The sequence below is a fragment of the Bos indicus genome, chromosome 16 (assembly GCF_029378745.1).
Source record: "Bos indicus isolate NIAB-ARS_2022 breed Sahiwal x Tharparkar chromosome 16, NIAB-ARS_B.indTharparkar_mat_pri_1.0, whole genome shotgun sequence".
In the NCBI taxonomy this organism is placed as follows: Eukaryota; Metazoa; Chordata; class Mammalia; order Artiodactyla; family Bovidae; genus Bos; species Bos indicus.
In genome coordinates, this window is record NC_091775.1 from 12,211,640 (window position 1) to 12,217,863 (window position 6,224).

Below are 6,224 nucleotides of genomic sequence, written 5' to 3' on the forward strand. Positions count from 1 at the left end.
ATCAAGACAGTATGGTACTGGCACAAAGACAGAAATATAGATCAATGGAACAAAATAGAAAGCCCAGAGATAAATCCACGCACATATGGACACCTTATCTTTGACAAAGGAGGCAAGAATATACAATGGATTAAAGACAATCTCTTTAACAAGTGGTGCTGGGAAATCTGGTCAACCACTTGTAAAAGAATGAAACTAGAACACTTTCTAACACCATATACAAAAATAAACTCAAAATGGATTAAAGATCTCAACGTAAGACCAGAAACTATAAAACTCCTAGAGGAGAACATAGGCAAAACACTCTCTGACATACATCACAGCAGGATCCTCTATGACCCACCTCCCAGAATATTGGGAATAAAAGCAAAAATAAACAAATGGGACCTAATTAAACTTAAAAGCTTCTGCACATCAAAGGAAACTATTAGCAAGGTGAAAAGACAGCCTTCAGAATGGGAGAAAATAATAGCAAATGAAGCAACCGACAAACAACTAATCTCAAAAATATACAAGCAACTCCTACAGCTCAACTCCAGAAAAATAAATGACCCAATCAAAAAATGGGCCAAAGATCTAAATAGACATTTCTCCAAAGAAGACATACAGATGGCTAACAAACACATGGAAAGATGCTCAACATCACTCATTATCAGAGAAATGCAAATCAAAACCACTATGAGGTACCATTTCACACCAGTCAGAATGGCTACGATCCAAAAGTCTACAAATAATAAATGCTGGAGAGGGTGTGGAGAAAAGCGAACCCTCTTACACTGTTGGTGGGAATGCAAACTAGTACAGCCACTATGGAGAACAGTGTGGAGATTCCTTAAAAAACTGGAAATAGAACTGCCTTATGATCCAGCAATCCCACTGCTGGGCATACACACTGAGGAAACCAGAAGGGAAAGAGACACGTGTACCCCAATGTTCATCGCAGCACTGTTTATAATAGCCAGGACATGGAAGCAACCTAGATGTCCATCAGCAGATGAATGGATAAGAAAGCAGTGGTACATATACATAATGGAGTATTACTCAGCCATTAAAAAGAATACATTTGAATCAGTTCTAATGAGGTGGATGAAACTGGAGCCTATTATACAGAGTGAAGTAAGCCAGAAAGAAAAACACCAATACAGTATACTAACGCATATATATGGAATTTAGAAAGATGGTAACGATAACCCTGTATACGAGACAGCAAAAGAGACACTGATGTATAGAACAGTCTTATGGACTCTGTGGGAGAGGGAGAGGGTGGGAAGATTTGGGAGAATGGCATTGAATTATTAATAAAATTAAAAAAAAAATAAAAATAAAAATAAAAACAACCCCAAAAAATAAATAAACAAATAAAGTTAATACAAAAAAAAAAAAAAAGAATACTGGAGTGGGTTGCCATTTTCTCCTCCAGGGGATCTTCCCGACCCAGGGATCGAACCCACGTCTCCTGTGGCTCCTGCATTGGCAGGTGAACTCTTTACCACTGAGCTACCTGGGAAGCCCTAATACAAATGCTAGTAAAGGCCAGATTCCTGATAACATACCAAATACATTTTGCAGATGCACTTTGCATAAATTATTTGACTAATTCTCACAATAACTCGGGTCAGATGAACACTTTCACAATCCCAGTTTCATAGAAGTATATTAGAATTATACCAAGGCTACTTCAAACCAAGTAAATAGTTGTCAAGTAATCAATCACAGAAAGTTTTCCTACCTAGTCTCAGAAAAATATTTATGGGGAAAAAAAGTACAGTATATTTAAAATTTGAGATTAGAACAATAATGGTGACTTTAAAGTACAGAAAAATTTGTTATTCTTGAAATTTAGCTTTGTGCCATTTTAGAGTCAGCTACATAGCCTTGGAAGTACCATCCAAATTATACAAATGATAATAATTATTTGATCCATGAAGGGGACAAGGCAGTAACATACTGTATCCAAATCTGTAGCTTAAAATATAAAATTCCAACATATGTGCAAAAGGAGAACTAATGATTAATGCACAATAGAGGTGATGTTGAGAAATGCAAAGAGGGGTACATCTACCACGTTCATAATTTTGAAACTGGTATGAGTAGAGATTGTGACTTGGATGCTGCCAAAATAAGCCACATGGATATAGGAACCTAAAATAAATTCAAGAAGACACATTTTACTGTTGTTGCCCATAAGTCATACCTTGATATAAATAGATTTGCTTGAAACTTTTTTTTTAAAACAACAAAATCAAAATGGTTTTCCAGACTGGAAACACAAATGAGATTAAAAAAAAAAAAAAAAAAAACCTTCTCTTGTGATACAAAAGTTCTTTTTAGAATTGTGTGATTTGCCCAATGGGTTATTGCTTACTTCCTCTCAAGCTAACTTCAGCTATTTTTCTAAAATCTTCTAATAGGTCTCCTGAAGTCCCCAGAACTAGTAAATCAATCCTGCATGTAATTCTTTACATAGCCTTCTGCAAATAGTTTGACTAAATTCTCTTTCTTGCCGTTTGCACTAACTACAAGCAAACTCGGCTTCCAAAGATTCTCACATTTCCAGAAAGAGCACAAGGACTGTACCTCCTATCTTGGTGGAGAGTTCGAAGGCCTGGAAAAGCTGAAGAGCTGAGAACTACATCCCACTGTTTTGAAAATTGCTTATGGACCCCAAACAAAGAGAGCCATCTGACCTGCAGACAGTGCTGTCTGCATAGCTCTGGTGCAATCCTGGCATTTCTCTTATAACCGTTTCCTTCACATTACTCGACAACACAGTTTTAACACCACCCATTTCCACTTAATCCATCTAGGCACCATTGGAGGAACTGAAGAAACCTTGTTGAGTTGAACACAAGTTATCACAAAATTTCAGTAGAAATTCCAAGAAGTCTTGGTAAGCACCAATAACACAAATAGTAAAACCATGCCCATGAGGATAATGGAATTATCTATTTTCAGGTCAATATCTCCAATCTGATTTAGATGAACATGGTGATCCTATTGATCTTGACTCACTTAGAAGACAAACAAAATAAACAGAGCAGAGAAATTGGATTGACTTTTTCTAAGTCAACTAAGCATTTTCTCCCTAAAATGTCAAATACACTGTCTGAAAGTTCTAAGACTCCTGTTACTATTTTTTGTTTGTGTGGAATTCATGTCAATCGTGTTACTAGTTTTAGGCTCATAATAATACCATAACAGTCAGAGATGGGATATTGATCACTCAATAAATATTTCAAAAAAAACCTCTACAAAATGCATTAATTACTGGAGGCTCATTACCTGGTTCTTACTGATTTGATGTCACTCTAAAAAGTAGTATGCTTTATAAAAGTATATCAAAATTTCAATTTCAGAGAGTTTTCAGAACATACAGACCTAAATTAACAAAAACTTTTCAAATCAGCACTTAAGTTTTTGGCTGTCTCTGTTCTGATATTAAAAATGCATGTATAGCAACTAACGTGAGTCCAGAATGCAAGGAAAGCCTCAAAGTAACTCTGTTGTTCATTTACAGTCCTGAGCCATAGAATCACATAGATGTATGAAAGTTATAAATATTATAAGACTCTTTGGATGAGTATATTAGCATGATCTCTCTGTGCATGTGTGCCCAGTAGGAAGGGTGAACACACATGCCCTGCACACTTTATTCAGAAGATGCATGGCTTCCCTGGCGACTCAGTGGTAAAGAATCTGTCTGCCAATGCAGGAGACACAGGTTCGATCCCTGGGTCGGGAAGATCCTACATGCCAAGGAACAACTAAGCCTGTGCACCACAACCACCGAGCCTGTGTTCCAGAGTCCAGGAAGCCGCAACCACTGAGCCCACGCGCTGCCTCTGCACCCGAGAGCCTGTGCTCCACAGCACGAGAAGCCTGCGCACTGCAACCAGGGAGTAGCCCCTGCTGGCCGCAACTACAGAAAGCAAGTTCACAGCAACAAAGACCCAGTGCAGCCACAAATGAATAAATTATATTAAAAAAAAAAAAGACAAAAGGTCCTCCTTCACTGCCTCCTGCAGAGAGGGGACTCAGTCTTCTGACAGCTCTGGGTGGATGGGTAAGACATGAATTTACTTCACGGGCTGGAGATTATCTATTCAGATCTCAGCCCCTTATCCTGATTTACAGTCCTCACAAAACAGATAACAAGGTGTTGATAAAGTCTACATGAAAAATGTAGGAAAACATACTAGAAAGATTATTTCCCCCTTCCCTTTATAAAGAACCAGTGTTCAGTGACAACTTCCCTGAGAGAAATAAAACATATCCTAGTTGGAGCCACAAGAAATAGCTTTCGCAAAATCACTTATGAACAAATGTGTTGTTTTAAGCTGATGTATACTGATTTTTTAAAGGCAGGATTATCATGCAATGGAAGTGCACATTGAAAGTAAACTGTTAGTTGCTCAACCACGTCTGATTCCTTGAGTCCATGGATGGTAGCCTGCCAGGCTCCTCTGTCCATGGAATTCTCCAGGCAAGAATACTGGAGTGGGTTGTCATTCCCTACTCCAGGGGATCTTCCCACCACAAGGATTGAACCCAGGTTTCCTGCATTGTAGACAGATTCTTTACTGTCTGAGCCTCCAGGGAAGCCCAGAATGGAGGTGAAGTGTGAGGAACAAAAAGAGAATAAAGGAGTCAAGGATGATGGCTGGGTTTGGGGAAGCTAAATAGGCACAACTTCTGGAGATTCAGTTCAGTTCAGTTCAGTCGCTCTGCTGCTGCTAAGTCGCTTCAGTCATGTCCGACTCTGTGCGACCCCATAGATGGCAGCCCACCAGGCTTTCCCATCCCTGGGATTCTCCAGGCAAGAACACTGGAGTGGGTTGCCATTTCCTTCTCCAATGCATGGAAGTGAAAAGTGAAAGTAAAGTCGCTCAGTCATGTCCGACTCTAGCGACCCCATGGACTGCAGCCCACCGGCTCCTCCATCCATGGGATTTTCCAGGCAAGAGTACTGGAGTGGGGTGCCATTGCCTTCTCCACAGTCACTCAGTTATGTCCAACTCTTTGCGACCACATGGACTGCAGCATGCCAGGCCTCCCTGTCCATCACCAACTCCAGGAATTTACTCAAACTCATGTCCATTGAGTTGGTGATACCATCCAACCATCTCATCCTCTTTCATCCCCTTCTCCTCCCGCCTTCAGTCCTTCCCAGCATCAGGGTCTTATTCAGTTCTTTGCATCAGGTGGCCAAGGTATTGGAGTTTCAGCTCAGCATCAGTCCTTCCAATGAATTCTGGAGATTATCCATGTGTTTTTGTCTGTGTTTTCATCATGTTGGAAAAATGAAATTTCTTCTTCCTTCCTTCCTTCCCCTATCTCCCCATTCCCTTCCTTCTTACTTTCTTCTGCCCTATCTTTTAAAAAAAAAAAAAAACATCAGTTTTTGTTATCAAAATAAATATATACTATTACTTCTGGAAACTACACAGAATCATTGATCACCTAAACAGAATCAATGAATACATGTGATCTGGCATGTAACAGACAGAACCACAACAAGGCTCTCTGTTATTACAACTGGCCATGCTGCTGCATTAAGGGCATTTCATATACCCAGGAATACTGAGAAATATTTTCTTCTAAAGCTTGGAGTCAATTCTGCTTTCTGTGTGCACTTTTACATATTATATGAAATCATATCACATATGTCATACATATAATATTGTACTTATAATAACCTTATAAAATTGCTATTATTTAGAGTGTTTGTTAGTGAACACATGGAAATTATAGATTTTGCATTCATTCCATTAAAAAAAATTGGTTTGCTAAAATGAAATTCCCTTAGGTTCAACCAAAAAAAGTTTTCTATTTTTTAAATAAATAACATAGATACACCCATCCGTTTCCTCTCTCCTACATCCATTATTATGCAAACTGCCTCTTTCATCTTTGTTAATAATATTTAACTCCCATTAGTGAGGCATAAGTCCCTCTGATTAGAATATCATATTCCATGTTATATTAGTTCAGTTTGAATGATATAATGGACATTTTTGTTGTAGTCGTTTTTTTCCTTTGCAGGGATATTTTTCCACTTCATATATAAAATAATCTCAGTGTATATATAAAACCAAGAGAAAACCAATGAGAAGACATTCTGGGTGTGTTTGTAAGAATGCTTTGTGTGCCTGTGACAATAAAAATTTGAACATGTTCCAATTTTTCGCACAGCTTAGCAGAAATAGCAACATTTCTCTACAAGA